Consider the following 16,988-nt stretch of genomic DNA (forward strand, 5'->3'; position numbering starts at 1 on the left):
CAGCACTGGATAAAAAGTGACTGGTGACCCTGTTTTCTGAAGAATACTCTTTATGTACCTGGCACAGTGAATCTATACCACTGACAACTCGTTTTTAAGAGCAAGGATTGTTCTCTGTCTGGTGGCATGTTGAGGCAGGAAGCTTTGTTTTGCCAAGCTAGCAGGAACTGAAGGGATCCCTCCATTTTGAACAGTGCAACAGAACGGGTCCCAGAGAAGGTTATTTAAGTGTCTGTGGAGGTCAGGTAAAGTTTTGCCCAAGCAGAGCTTATGCTGGCTACCACTGTGCCGAGCAGTTTGTCTGTAACTGACGTGCTAGTGTCAAATGTCATGTTGCTCAGACACACACCCTCTCAAAAAAATTCATTTATTCTGGCAGGGCAGTAAATAACTGTTTTTCTTTTTCTCAATTACTTAATTGGATTCTAGTTACTCTAAGATATGAAAATATTTTTAGAACCTGTCCATCAAGATTTGCCAGGAGAGGATGAACCTGCCATTTAAACCTGCAATGCAATACATCGCATGCAGAAACTGAGACAGACTTCATGGATTTATGCAGAAGCAGCAGGAGGCTAGAGATGACAGCAAAGCACTGGTCTGCAAGATCTTACCTGCAATAGCTGGTGAAAGGATGACTGCTCCTCATGGGTAAATCTCTGTGTCCCAGAAGCTAGCACTTGAGTGGGCAGCAGTAGGGTAAAACATGGTGGGGTATCTGCACAGCACTGAACATCCACCAATTTTTCATTCCATTCACTGTCGTATGCTGCTAGGATTTCCAAGATGGAGGTTTTCCTCTTCTGTCTGTCTGTGCCATTGTAAGTGCTTCCCATTTCTGAAACAGCAAGGGTCCTTCTGGTGGCTTCTAAAACGAAAGGTTAGAAAAAAACCTGAAACCATCTTCTGCACCTGGACTTGGATGGGGAATAGATATCCATCGTCAATGTTGGGCTACAGCCATTTCAAATCTCAAGACAGCAACCATCTCCTTTCCTCCCTAGCAGCCTGTGTGCCTGCGCAAACTGTCCTGGTAAAGTGGTATTCTGCTAGTAACCTCTTTTCCCTGGCATGCACTCCTGGCATAATGAAATACCTGTCCTGAGGCATTCAGGGGACCTGGAAATCCTTGCAAACTACAGGGAACTGAGGAAGACACCAGTTGATATTTTGCATCCAATCACAAAAGAAGAGTTTTGCAAACTTGCCATTTTCAAGCTGTCTGCTAAAAATTGGCAAGGATCAACCAGACAAGGTATTTCAGAGATTTTCACTGAAGCCCAGGAAATAAATGGTAGTCTTCTGAAATGCCAGAACTGTGCATGAATACTTCCTCCTCTAAGAGAATTAATTATTCTGGGAACCACATGGTAAGGCATGAAAGAGTTTTGACAGTTTATTCATCAGTTCTACTAACAAAACAAAATAATATTTCACAAAAAGACAACACTAATTTCTTTTAGAATCTGTTTTTCTTCACTGACTCTCTCAGGTTAAACAAATCCACTTTATTCCCACTCACTAGCTACCAGATACCTTGAATTCTGTCAGAACAGTTACAAGTCTAAATATTAAGACACACTGTTCACTATTTAGAAAAGAAAAAAAAAGGGTTAAATTTATGACAGGATCTTAGAAATCTAATAATCAGTAAAACCACGTTACAGAGAGGCATAAGCTAGAGGCAACACACAGCATGTAGCTCAGGGAATGAATAAAAACCCAAACATACAAGTGTGTTTAGAGCTGTGAAATTTAAAAATTATACAGTATGTGTATTTCACACTCAAGCTGTGGCATTCATGCGCTAAGGGGAATTACCAGACCTTGATGACATCAGTCCTTCCTAAGGAGAAGAAAGCAAGTTTGTAATTGTTTGATGAAGATTTGTTTGACTCTCAACAAATGATTGCCAACAGAAAATGTCATTTTGGGGGAAAAAAGCCCTGACTTCAGAAGACATTCAAAATGCTTTCATTTCAGTTAGAACTTGTTTTTCACAGCTTGTGAAAACTCAGTTTCAAAATGTATGAAGTACAAAGAAGGCAAGGACTGGATTGCTCAAAGAAAGAAGGAACTATTTTTCAAAATCAGGTAACACAGGGACCAAACAGAAAGAAGGTGGGGCTTCTGGGTGTGGATTTGCAGAAACTTGGTACTTCTTGGCTATGGTCATGCACTAATGTCTTTCGTGTCACTGCTGATTTGGGCAGTCTCTCTCTCACAGACATTTTTTTTCTTTTATGCTGCTGGACTTAAGGTGGATTAATGCCCCAGAACAGCTAGCTTTGTCGTACAGCCTGAAGGAGAAGATGAGTTGTCATTTCTCAAAAATGGTAAACCATGTCCTGCTCAGGTATGAAATGAAACTCTACATTTAGTCTAAGAGCCCCATGGCACAAGCTATTCCAAGGACCTTGTGTAGATCCTGAAAAGCAACCAGCCAAGCCTTTGAAGACAGGAGCCCATTTCTTTCTGGATCAAACACGATTCAGTTTAAGGTGATGAAGCTACACCACCAAAACAAAGCTAATGGAAGAACTAAATTTACATCTCTCTTTAGAAGTGCTGCTGGAAGCATAAAAGACCAAACAGCTTCCCACTAACCAGTGCGTTTCCATCCTAATCTGTTCCATTCAGAACCTTCAGATGAAATTATCAGAAAATTGTTATTTTTTCCCCTTTAGACATGAGCAAAGATACAAATCCACAGTCAGTGAAGCAAAGGTACTCAGTGCAAACCTAGATTAATAAAAAATGCTGAAGACCTGTTAACTGATATAGTAATTTGGGTGACTTTGAACTTTCCCCAACTACGTCCAGGGGAGGTATGGAGAAGGCAGAGCCAGACTCATCCCTGCTAAAGAATAGGAGATCTCTCGTCACCCCAAAGGTGATCAAACACCAGAACGGGGGCCTGGAGAGGCTGTGGAGTTTTCAGCCCTGCAGATATTTGAACTCAGCTGCCCAAGACCCCGAGCAACCTGAATTAGATGGCCATGCTCTGAGAGGGAGATTAGACCAGACACCTCCAGAGGTCCTCTCCAACCTGAATTGCTCTATCAGTTCTACCTCTTACAGTCAATCAATTCATGCATCCATCAAGCTGCAATGGAGTATAATTCTATCATTGCTTTTTTACCATAACATTCAGCTTTAAGCACAGGAATTTTGACTTAGCAACATTCAGCAAAACATCAGGATCCTTCAATAAAGGATATAAATAGCTCCCATACAAAGGGTCTGTTTCTCCTCCCCTGCTGTCTTGTTACACGGAAGGAATCAGTCCACCAGGAACCACTTTCAATGGGTCCATAAAATAACAATGATCTTTTTGAAGATCCCTGCTCAGGTAAATGCTGCACCGGCAGATTTTGTGAGGGAATGGTAATTTTGCCAAACACTTTCAGCTAACAAGCTGCTAGAACAGAATCAACATTGCTGAATAATTTAGTGCTGCTAAACTATTCTACCACCTGCATCTATTATTCTCCCACTTCACAACACTGTTCCTCCACCTGAGTAAGCCAAAACCAAACTCCCTACTTATTCTTGTGCAAACAACAGGAGCTGTGGCCTATTCAGTTTTACATATGCCATTAAAATCATTAATACATTTCTTTTCCTCGACTGTGACTGCAAATAAAATGCTAGGACTACACAACAAGAGACAAAACTGTGTGCTCAATTATTGAGAATACATAACCGGCTGTCATGGTATTCTGACTCTCAAAACAGTCTAAAGTAGGCCAAGACATCCATTTGTCCTAAAAAACAACTTTTATTCATCTTTCATAAGAACATTTTTTAACTGATAGCTAGAACCAATATAAATCCTGTATCACCCGAATTCACTGTATGCAGTTTTTGATGGTACTTGTGTTAGACACCAACCAGAAGCATGCTGCTCCCTTAGCCTGGCCTTCAGGTCACAGTCCTGCCACCCATTTGCTGTGTGACATAGAGGAAGAGTTTGTTTCCACTGCTGTCTCCATCCTCACTCTCCGAAGACCAAGAGATACATTCCCTGACATGACGGTTTTGGGGCAGGCTGCTAGCAACTAGCAACCCACCTCTGTTCATCACCTTTGGAGGTCTTCTGTAAACACAGTCTATTCTGTCCTGCAGGATGCAATCTGGATGGTTTAGCAGTGTGTTTGGGAGTGGTTTTGGCAGGACATAGGCATTCCCACTTCTCTGCTATGGCTTCCCAAAGGAACCTCTCTGCCTTCAATCTTGACTTGGATTCTTTTGTCTCTTTTGACTCATTAATAAACCTCGACAAAAGTAATGCGAACCTTTCACTATATAGTTAACAGCACCTGAGGAAAAGGAAGTCAGGCTTCATTATAAATCAGTACTTCACAAATGAAAGTCAAGGCCCTCTTTGCAAAAATTAATCAATCCACAACTTTTCTCAGCCTGTCTGCCTTTTGCTAATGGTTTTCAAGATCATCTGAGAGTTTTGCAGTCAAATACTTCATTTTCTCTTGATGTTTTGAAGAATGAAGCAACACATATGCAGAAAATACCACTGGCATACAAATCAAAAGTCATTGAATAAAGTGAGATTGATCCTGGTTTTAGACAAGTCTCAGGCTCTCTGCCGATACCAACAGATGCTGCAGTATCAGTTACATTCTCCAAGTTGTCCTGACAGCACGAGACAGACAGCCAAACAAAACACCAGGAGAGCAGCCACAGACCTTTCCTCCACCTACTGTCTCCTTTCCTGTTGAAAATGAGATAGGCAGCCCACAAAGCAAAAGCTGCTGTCAAACAGGGTTTGTAATGACGCTGTAATTGCTTTAGATTGTGCAATTAAAAATCAAGAACACTCATGTCCTTTGACAGAATCACTTTTTTGACTGCTGCAAACCAACCATTAATATTTCCACAAACTTCTGGGAGGAGCAAATGGCATTTAGTAGCTATTTAGGAACATTTCCTATGGACAGCAAGGTTACCATACAGCATCAGGATCAGCTGTAGGCACAGCAAATTTTTGGACAACAGTGTAAGATCCTAAGGGCACCAAACTTTTGCTCAGTCCCATAGTTTCAAACCTTCAGACTCTGATTCTGTCGTTGCCGACATCCTGAGGAAAATCGCCCTGGGCTGTCCCTAGATGTATTGTGTTTCACCTAGCACATATGTGTGCTGATGAAAGAGCTTTGAGATGGAGGGAATCCAATCTCCATTCTGCAAATGAGGAAAGACTCTGAAAGACCTGCAGATAATTTCCCCAAAAGGCAGGGCAGGAAACAGATACTCGTTCTTGGTTTTCTTACAGCTTCTTCATCAGTCCACAACAGGTCCAAAGAGGAGTTACGTGTTCAGGGCCTGTCAGTTCCAAAAGCACATCTGATGGGTGAGCCTGGTTTACTGTTTCATTTCCACCGTTAACAGAATCTTGGCATTTTGCTGAGATCAGCAAAGGCATTTCAAGGAAAAGTTTCCTCTCATGCTTCCCAGGTGGGAGGACAGTGGTCATGCCTTAAAGCACAGGATTTTAGAGAAAAACACCTATGTCACATGAAAGAAGCCTTATATATATATACATATGAGGACAGCAGCTGTATTAATTTCACCAATGGTAATAATTTCTGCAGGCTCCACCAGAAACATATTGTCTGAGAAGGTACAAAAAATGGAAATCTACTTTTACTTCTAGGTGCCTTACTGTACATTTCCTTAAAATGTGTTTGCTTCAAAAAAGTCCCTTCAATTAATCACTCCAGATGGAAAGGCAATTTTCCTTCCATTGTGGTTCACTGCCCTTTTTTCATCTGCCTATAGTACACAGCTTCTAGCTATTATCTCCCAGTAGATTGTCTTGCACTGGATATCAGGTACATTGCCTTGGAAGAAAAGTTGTTTTCTATTAATAATTTTTTTTAATTCTTGCTAATGTGCTACGCTGCTGACATTAACAGAAACATTATTGCCCAGTAATGAGGTATTGCCACATTTCACTGCACTGTGACATTACTACTGCTGTTGATTCACTTAGTGCCCTAATCATCACCATCTTTCTCCATAGATAGCAATTTTACATGGAAAGATTTCATTCTTCTTTGACATTAAAATACACTTCCACTTTTCCTAGTCCACACTGAAAGAGTCTAATTTAGTCAGCCCATTTTTCTTTAGTATACCTGTTTGCAACGAAGTCGGTCTTTGTGAATGGAGAGCTACACTACCACTGCCTCGCAGCTTGCACGGCTGCTCACACCCATCACTGAGTAAGCAGAGTGAAGCTCTCCTGCCTCGTCTGCAGCAGTACAAGTACCACAAAAGCAGAGAGCAATGGCAAATTGTGAACTCAGTTTCTTAGCAGCACCTTGTAGCCCTCACCTAACATTGCTTGGTTTTGGCAAAGTTCTTGTAACACGATCTCAGTTCTGACCTGATGAGAGTGACCAAGTCCTCCCAGATTTGAGAGAAATACCATGGGCTTCGTGGGGATGGAGATGCAGTGCAGGGCAGTGGGGTGGTTCACCTCACCCTCCCTCCAGAGCAAGGAGAGGGAGAGAAATGGCTGGGGCAGGCAGAACAAGTGCTCAGCACACGCATTGCTCAACAGAGGAAGCACCACTGGAGGGAACGCTTGCACTCTCTTTGCTCTTTGTCTCAGCCATGGTGTTCCCAGGACAGGAAAGAGATGTTGCCACTGCTTCCTCGCTGTGGTGCAGTTCCACCACAGACTGTGCTCTCCAAAGCCCTGGGAGATGGTGGCCTAAGATAACATGGGATAAACTGGACCATCGGATTGAAGGTGTTAAAAGGTCACACGGTCAGAAGAGAGGGCTGGGCATGCCAATACCATTAAACACACCAGGAAGATTTAGTCAATCTGCCAAGAAATTGGGGAAGCTGGGGCACATCCTGCAGCTGGGCTCTGCACTGGGCTGGCTGCCATCGGTCCTCGTAGCAATGGTGCCATGTATACCACAGCCTGGAAACCCCTGAGCTGTGCTTCTGCAAGTTTCTGACGAAGAATGAGCATGTTGTCTGCAAGATATGCCTGAGCTATCTCAAAATTTGCTAATTCAGATACCCATGGCAACACAGATGCAACAGAAAGACAGCAGCAGAGGTGAATACTCCATGTATAAACCAAGCTGCTTGCCTGGATTTGATATTTCACAGTTATGCTGTTACAAGAAGATGGCTTAGCGGGCTTTAGACCGTTCTGACCATGCCTACATGAGCTATGCCCACATCCTGATTGTAACATAATCCTGTGCTGTATCCACGTATTTTCTGTATTTTGGTGTACTGACACTTATATAGCTGATTGCAAAGAGCACCAACTAAAAATTCTTGCAGCTGCCTAAGTTACTCAGAGGACAAATACTTACTGTAAACTCTCACACACAGTGCATCTTTGACTGGACACAGTTCAATACTGTGTGAAGGGCACAAAGCAGCTTGTGAAAGAGAAATTACTATTTCCTCATAATATCAGGGGTGCCTCACAAGCATGAAAATTGGAACAGAGATAAATATGAAAGGTCAAGAAAAAATCCCAAACTCTTCACTTTCCAAGCAAAAACCTGACAGGTTCTGAAAATATAAAAGCCATCTGCCCAGGTCCTGGAAACATGCATTTTACTCACAGACAAGGGGAAGACCTATTTATTTTAAAATCTGTATTTTTTCCATGTTCAGGCTTCTCCTGGGACCTCATATAGTGTTAATAAAATCTTTTGCTATTCTGGAGATAACATCAGAAATGCATATATGCTCCAAAATACAAGAAGTTTATATTCACTAAACTGAAAGTCACCACCTTAGATAAAATCTGCATGCATGAAAGAAAAAAGTTTCTCATTTGCATTAAATTACCCATAAAAAGCCCAACATTATAACTCAGTGTAGGCCTGCTGAATTTTCAGTGTATCAAAATTAATGATATACTTCAGAGCAATTTTGCATGAGCCAGTGACTTTTCTCCTTAACAGGTATATTTAAACATTCAGATGCTCTGGAGAATTACATTATTAAACGTGCTGCAGAGTATATTAAAAATGGACTGCTACTGAACGTTTGTTTGTTTTGCATAGCAATTCCCTTTCTGACTCTTGCTAATGATCATTGCTATTACTTCAGTCTGAATCACTTAATCATCTGACTGGGGGGAGAGGGGGAAGGAAAAAGAAAGAAGGAAGAAGAAATCTCACCAGGCTGAGCAATGCCTTTAGTCAACAGAGAGCAGGGACTTTCACAGAAGTCGGCTGCCTCCTTGGGTTGTTGCTCTGAGATGGTACCACCAGCCTCAAGAGGCTACAAAAGGCTACAGTCCTACTGCTTGGTCTGCCTGTGCCAGCATGCCAGAAACCCAGCCATGATGTTGCTACTGAGAGACGGTCAGAGCATGCACAAAGTGCTGGCGTGAGAAGGTTCCCGCATCCAACAGTAGCAGCTCTTCCCTGCCCTCACCTCCTCAGCAGCAGCAGAAGCAGCGAACTCACCATCCCACAGACTTCTCTCCCCAGGTGTCATCTCTTTCACTCTCATGCTTGCAGACATTTTCCACATTTGCTTTACAAGCTGTACCTCACTAACACCCATGCAGTATGGAGATGTTCAGTCCATATTTAAAGAATAAAGGAGAGAAACAGAGAGATTAAATTACCTGTTTAAAAAAAAACCCAAAACACATAAAACTCACATCAGTGCAGATGTAGAGGATTTCAAAGGCGTCATTGTATCACTACACTCTTGATCATTGATCCACAACTGCATTTCATCCTGTGGTGACACACTATTGGGTGCTTACATTTTAGCTTGTCCGTTAAGTAGCATCAGACTTTGCCTTCACCCACGCCTCCTGCTGAAGCACACACTGCGATGAAGAACAGGCTGCCCGACAGCCACCGATGGCCAGCCACACACGGCTTAAAGCAAGAAGGACATACGGGCTGCAATGCACCTCTTCACAGGAACAACACACCATGTTATCCCTGGACGTGCAGCAGTCTCGCAGTCACCACATCAAGATGTTGGGACGTGGTGGGTCCTGGCCAAGGATTTGTTGCCCCTGGAGGCTGTGCACTATAGGAAAGCAGACTGAACCACCACCACCCAGCAGTGTGCGGACAGGGGGGTCCTTCAGGCACCCTCGGCACAGCAATGATGCAACAAAGTTGTTGCTACCACCAAAGCTGTGTTTTACCCGGGACCCTCTGCAGAGTGAGGGTGTTAACTCATTAACTGCAGCCCGAGCTCTCGGTGTACACACAAAACTCCCTCAGCCCTTGGGTGCCCAGGACACCTCTCAAGGAGAAGGGGGGACATGACCAGCGCGCCCACAGCTAATGGCTGCCTTCCCACAAGATGGCGCCCCCGGGGTGAGGCGTAGGGGCCCACCGTCGCACCTGTGTGGTGTTAGTTGTCCCTCTAGGGTAACCTGTTAAAGAAGGACAAGCAGGTGTTTAAAAAGACACTGCAGTTGTGAAATAGCTGACAGGGACCATGACAGCATTACCCCGCCATCGAAGCTGGCCTGTGCGGGAAGCCGTTGGCAAGCCGCATGGCACGGTGCTTCCGCATGACTCACAGACGCTCTCTTTTGCCAGGCTCTTCACCTGCTCAGGCAGGAAATGGCTGCAGCAGCAGGACTCATCGCTTCCGAGCTTGCTTGGCCAAGGTGGGCACTTCAGATCTATCCGTGCTGGAAATGCTGCTCTGCCTGCATTCCCCAAGCTGGGAGGTACCAGTGTGCGCAACTTCTAGGAAATGGGGGGAAAAAAGAGGTGTTTCTACAGAAATAAACCAGGTTACTCCAGAAATATCAATAAACCTGTAAAACACTTGAAATTTATTATGATAGAACTGTGTAGAATAATACTAGCTATTTAAAAGCTATGTACTTCACTGCTCCTCCCAGCTCTCCTTCTTCTGGGATACAGAATGAGCCACACTTTTCCATGTTCTCCTTGGTGATCAGGCCTTCAGCTAAATCTAGAGAATTGAGTATACACAAATGGACAACTGTTTGAAGTAGACTGAGGTGATGCAGAGTATCTTTGTTTTGGCATTGAATAACAGAAAAACGATCTGCCTGTAAAAGACCTGCATCGGAGGAGCTGACATCTAAAGAGCACTGAGGCCACATAAATAGATTTTTATGGTCTATAAAGTGCTACAAGCACAGACAAGGGGAAGAGCAGGCACTTCTACCACCTGCAAAAGTGGGATCTTTTCTGTTTCAGAAGGCAACAGTGGTGAGAAGGATGGAAAAATGAAGAGACAGTTTGGATGCCTTCCCAGGCCTGTGAACTCAGTAAGGTTTGTCCATTGCTAACATGCATTGCTGTCCAGTTTCTCACCTTTAGAGGTGTGCTGCTTTCTAAAATGGACTGGGAAGGAGCACTGTCCCTCTTCAGCCTGGAAGGATTCTCTCCTTCCTTTCTCCGCTCAGGAGAGACTCTGGCCTCTGCCACTTGCCAGAGTGCATTAAAACAGCAGCTTCTCTTGAAAAACAAGAATTTTACTTTTCTCTCACATTTCCTGAAGTCTTTCATTCCTCCTAAAAATAACACCCAGCACAATTTGAGATATTCTCTAAGGCACTTTGTACTCTTGCTCTTTCTCAGAAGACTGAGAATCCTCAGACATGAAATACCAAATAAATCACAAAAACAGAGCTATGTTATCAAACATGGTAGGCCAGATTCTCAAGAAACAGAAATTGATACAACTCTGCTGAAATCCATGGAACAAAGCCAACTTAAATTAAGTAAAAGATGAAGGACCTGGGCCATAGGCCAAATACACTGTTACTTTTTAGTCTTGTGTTTGAAGTGGTGGAATGTGGTATTCAGTGCTGAGAGATGTTGTGTATGTTTAAAAGATGATGACAAATTTCTTTGCACCACTTACGTTCCTTTCATCTAACATTTCCCTCGCTGTCACATACCCCCTTTCTATCAAATATCCACATGACTTTTACAGTGGCTTCTCTGAAAGTTTCTCAAACAGTGATACTGGTTAGTGAAACACCGTTTGAGGTGCTTTTGAAGAAGCTACCAGAGAAGTATGTTGCCTCATGGTTTGGTTGATGAAAGCACATATTCCTCAAGCCTGTCTCCTAGACATTGTTTTGTGGAAATAAGACATGTGCAGACCTGAGTGTATGGACAAGAGCTCTCCTGCTGCAATTACGCGCATTCAGATATGGGATTTCTGGTTGCCCTTATTAAGATTCCTCAATCTCCACTGGCTGGAGCTGTACTGTACACCAGATGACCATGTGTGATGGAGTGGCTGTGTATCACATTCTCCACGCATTTTCTAAAAAAAAATGGAGAGCTGTTAAATCTGTTTTCTCCTCAATTTTATCCAGTTAGAAGATTAACCCAGACCCAGGACACCACTTCATGAGCCATTAATAAAGCACAGAAGGTGACAGAACTCTAAAAGACAGTTTCAGTTTATGGAAAACCGCAGTGTTTAAATTTAAATTTAAAATGTACATAGACTTCAGAATGCATTTGGTGCAGTACATGTGAGAAGGTCATACCTCTGGTCTTCAAGACATCATGTTTAGGGCAATCAACTCCTCCAGTCCTCCAGCACTGGAACTTGAGAATGCCAGGATGCCACATGAGCGTCAAAATTGGCAGCAGCTGCCCATTCAAGACAGGCTGGTATAGGTCTTTCACAACTTTACCCCTGAAACTCTGATGGCAGGAATTCATGAGGCATTAACATCTCAACAGCACTTGCTAGAAGTTGCAGGCATAAAATGCGAGAGGTCTCTGTAATAAAAGTCTGATGAACTGTTCCCAGGCTGAGCTTATTAGTCCTTCTCCAGCTACTGATGACCCACAGGAATGAACATGAGTTGTCCTCCTGATAGATACTTTCACCTTCCCGTGGATTAGACAGATTACAGGAGCCAGATCGTGCATACTAGTGTGGGACATTTTGGAAAGACAGGTGAAGTGAAAACACTGTAGGGAGATCATGATGAAGAAGAAACTTACTCCTATACTGGTGCAGATCCCTAAGCCTTGTCTGTGTATTTAAATGTTTCCTCCTGCTGCTACCTAGGTCCATCAAAAAAGAAGAACAAAACACTCATTCTAACAAGATTACACTAACAAGGTAGTATGGAGCACCTCACCCCTCATTCATATGCCAGCCACTACCACCTGTGTGAAGAATGTGCTCCAAACAATCTGGTTAGAGTCTGCTTTTAATTATCTAGTAATTTATTTTGCAATGTAGCAGGCTGTGTTCTGTTCAACAGCTGATTTTTGCTCTGCAATAATTTGTTTTTATGATAAAAGATCTCCAAGGTCAATAAAGATGGGTAAAAAATGTTAAAATGGTTTAGAATATGAATTTAAAAATAAAATGGACAAGTAAACAACACATTTCTCACAGCTTTGTCTCAGTAGTGTGTAGACACACTTTTTGCCTTGACACTTACAGGCTGACAGCATCTGTGCCATATTTTCCTCTGCAAGAAGCAAGAGAGGAGGTTGGAATTAATATTTGTTTAGGTCTTTTTTTAAGCTAGCTTTATATAGTACACACCCAACAGGCATGCACAAACTAAAATCTATAAAAACCTTGGTTTTCATCTCCTTTTCCAATGCAAATCCTGAATGTGTTTCAGATTTGTCATCATTTAACATCAGGAGACCAGAATGGTGTCCATGACACTGCTCTATTTGTCAGTAGTAAAGGTAGCCAGCTTTAACCAGGGGCAAAACAAGGAGGTTTTAGAGATGGGCTTTACTCTTGCACCAGCCTGATAAGTATCAGATTGCACTGTCAAACAATTTAGCATTTTGTTTACCAACATTTTTTACTAAAGGTTGCTCATTTACTGCCTCTCTGTTGTTTTCTTGGGCTAATCTTTTGAGATAGCAAGGACAGCTGGCTTCATCCTCAGCCATACTGCTCACATGTCTGGGTGCGAATGGGCTTCTCTGGCTTTATAAAAGTTATCCCAGTTTTAACCTTCATGGTGAAAACAGACTGTTGTACAGCTGGCTGTCAGAGCAAACTGCATTCTGCTCCTCACTCTGGAACGTGGGGAAGTTTCCAGGCATCATACTGCAGGGGATTTTATGTACAAAGAATACACCTCCTCAAAGCTACCTTCAACAAGTCCATCAGTGTCATTTCCAGCTTAATCCCACCTGCTTCACAGTCATTTTGTTCGCTTGTTTTGTGTTTGACTTTTCTATCTGACATGATTTACACCCAGATTCTGACATCCTGGCTCTGGTTGACCAGCCCTTGACTTCATGCAGGGGTCTGTGCCATTCCTTGCAATAACACAAGTAAAGATCTCACATGATAGTTTTTACTAGTTAAGGACACCCTCCTTTAACCCTAACTCCTCTAAGTAATCCCAAGCAACTGGCCACTTTAACACCCTCAATTTGAACAACACTAAAACAATATTCTACTTCCCGGAAAATTCCCATCAAGATCAAAATTTTTTTTTGTGATTCCTTACTCTCTTCTACACAAGAATAGCAAAGAGTTCAACACATACTAATTTATTTTGCTTCCTTCAGTTGCCTCTGCCTGAAAAAAATGTGGAAGATCCCTGGAGACCAGAAAGAAGAAGCTGAGAGCAACAAAAAATTCAAAACACAATTACAGCTCCCAGTTCAAACTTATCTATTTACCACCTATGCTTCCACTCTACCTGCCCTAGCTAGGTTTCCTACAGAAATAAGGGCTGTGGATGGCTCCCTGACCATCTCTGCATCCATTGTCATTTTCAGTTTGACAGGAGAGCCAAAAAGGTGATTAGCCGCTAGTAGGTGGCTGTGCAGGAGTAAGAAAACACACAGCCCCTGCTGAAAGGACACTGACCACAGGAAGGACATGATAAAGCAAGATCCAGGTGGTGAGAAGACTTTATAAACACTCTTAATTGCAAACAAAGCTTTCGCCAATATTTATGCCATCCTCCATATCTATCTACATCCATCAGCTTGCAGAGAAATCCTCAGGAAACCAAGCACTAGTCATTCCCCTGTTTATTGAACTATTCACTTTGTAGCACACTGCCTGTACCTGTCTTAGACTGCAAGCTCCTGGGGACAAGTTCCCACTTTGTTTTGCTTGCACAGCAATAAGCACTGTACAAAATCTCTGACTAACATTCTCTATCTGGGACATCTGGCATGCAACCCAAACAACCCCCGTTTATTTTCATATGGCAAAATCAAGCTCCTCACCCCAGTTATCAGGGAAATTTAGGCAGGCTTCAAACGAAGTAGCAGTGGCACAGAATACAACCTCCTCCTGCAGGTGCTAAAAGCACAGAGTAACTACAGAAGTCAGATCTGTGGTTCAGAAGGAAGGTTTTCCTTTCAGGCCTGTGTATCTTCCCAAGCAATGAGATGACCACAAAAAGCTGCAGAAATGGATGTAAAACTTAATGCCTAGCCAACGGATTAAGTTGTTCATCAGCCATTTCCTGCATGCCATGCTAATTCAAGCACTGAAAAAGCATCCTGCAAATTGATGCATGTACGGTATGTGGTCTCTTAATTGGCTGTTAAGGTTAGAAGAATACTGATTAAGAAACAGGAAAACTATTTGTTACTACCATAAGCAGCTTCAAGCTTCAGGAAGCTTCAGTGTAGACTCTAACTACACATTTATTTACAGTCTATTACAGCAAACTTGCACAAGAAAGGACCAGAAAGAAAAAAAAAAAAGAAAACAACAAACCAAAACATCCTGTAAAGCAGCTTTTGTGCCAACACTGACAAACTGCTTAGCATTTCCCACTGCTGAGGTTAAGTGCTGGGGCATGTCAGAGCAGACCAAGAGACATTCTGAGAGGCAGAACTTCATCAGGCTGCTTTGTTTTTCTAATTTTAGGAACCAGCCAGAGAGTCTCAGAGGACAAAACGCTACTTCAGATGACCGGGTAGCCATGAGACACTGAATCTGGAAAGAGAAACCTTCCGTGACTGCATCCAGGGAGATTAATTCAGGTCTGTAGGCAGAATTCCCCATTGCCTTGCTGCTTGTGATTTCATACCAGTGCTGCTACATGCTATGCTGTCAGAATGACAATCTCTTTCACCTGCTTTTTACAAACATAAATTAAGACCAAACTGAAAAGGCAGTGGACAGTTAGGCCTGCTCCTTGAAGTGTGTTACACGCCTGTTCCCCATGCAACAACAAAGTGTACCAATGTCAACAGAAACAAAAGGAGTAGGCTGATGTACGCCTACATCAATGGGACGCTTCTCTGTCAGATCTTTCAGTGTATTTCTATCTCTGTCATCCTGACAGTTGCATAAATCTACTCTCACAATAATTGAAATCAGAGCTTTGCTTTGCACTCTCCAGGTTGCATTACACAATGTTTTGCACATTTTTATCCAGACTGTTCAAGGGTACAGATCAAAAGAGCCACAAAAATGCAGCTTGTGGTCAAGTAATCAGGGCAATGCTAGCGAGAAACACTCATCAGAGGAGCAAAATGCAGCCTGATTTTTCCAACCCTTATTGTAAGAAGTAATTACTATTCTAGCATTTAATGCAAAAACAGTTGTCTTTTCTGGCGGCTAATCCCTGGCAGATGGAGACACAAGTTTGCAGCTTAGTGCATTGGTGATTCTTCATTGTGTTGGTGGTGTGGTAATACCAAATGCAGAGCAAATGTGTTACGCATCAGTATGACAAAACCAGTGAATAACAAAGCAGTCAGATAACACCTCACAGACACCATTTTCTTTCACTCTATATACACGTTACTGTTAGAGCTTCTGCTCCAGACTTTCCCCCACTGACCATAGCAAGACTTTCTCACCGCCTCCTTCTCATGTGATCAGATATTTTCCTGAATATTGCAGAATGTGATAGCTGTCAGACCTCTCCCTTTCTGGAAGAAGCAGGTCCAGTGATGAGTAGGTTAAAAGTTACTAACACTCCATCCCTCTTCAGAGCTGATTAGCCAGTTTGTGCACTTGAAGAAACCCTATTCTTTTAAGAAATCAGGCCAAAGTACTTCTTTCACAGTTTGGTGAGGGCTTTTCTCCTAGCAGTACGTTCCAGACCAGGAAAACTGGTCTTTAGCATCATAACTTGCTCCCACAACAAACAGGATCTTTGAAAACCAGGCATGCCTGTTGGTGACGTCTGCTGGTAACTAGCACCCAGCCCCACAGGGACAGGGAAGGGGATATTCCAGGCCTGCAGGGACATCCCAGTCTGCTCCACAACTAGGTGTGCTCTTGCCTTTGGCATAGCATACAGACAAAGCACTAAGAATTAAGAGTTAAAATAAATCTGAGTTACATGCCTCCGTGTGTCCCCTAGAGTTCCACAAATTCATCTTTAAGTAATGTTTTTCTTGAGATTACTCTAGATTTGTGAGTTTAAGAGGATCATGCAAGAGAATTAGTAAACCTGCAGATAAAAATCTTTAAAAAGAAACCCTGAAAACACTGCTGCTGAATGACCTCATAAAATCAAAAGGAGCGTAAGTCTTTACATTGTTACTAGAAAACACTCTTGAGTTTCATGAGAGAATAAATATCAGAATAGGTCTGAACACGGTTCTTCCTCCACTGATTGCACATGCTTTCACTGGTCACGGAGAAGCAGTAGGAAGCCAGAGTCGGGAACAACTCTGCTGTCCCTGTGAAACTGCAATCACTCCCATCAGGACCCATTATGTTTTAAGGAGACCACCTTGTATCTGAAGCGTGAAAAAGTATATTTTGGAAAGAGGCAGCAGCTCCCTTCACAACTCAGCCTTCCTGTTAGTAGTTGAATGAGTAGGTCCGCTTGACACTGTGACTCAGACCAATAATTATTGATTTCTTGCTGCTCTGCTATTGATGGCATTGCTGTGTCAGGTTTTGCTGGGGGGGAGCTACTAGTATGTTTCACTAGGACAGTCTGGGCTGTTTTCTTGTTTTAATAAATTCTACCATCCCTTTGGGTGCCCAGAGCGTTTTTCAAAAAACTTCATTCAGTAACA

Source organism: Aptenodytes patagonicus, chromosome Z (genome assembly GCF_965638725.1).
Source record: "Aptenodytes patagonicus chromosome Z, bAptPat1.pri.cur, whole genome shotgun sequence".
NCBI lineage: Eukaryota > Metazoa > Chordata > Aves > Sphenisciformes > Spheniscidae > Aptenodytes > Aptenodytes patagonicus.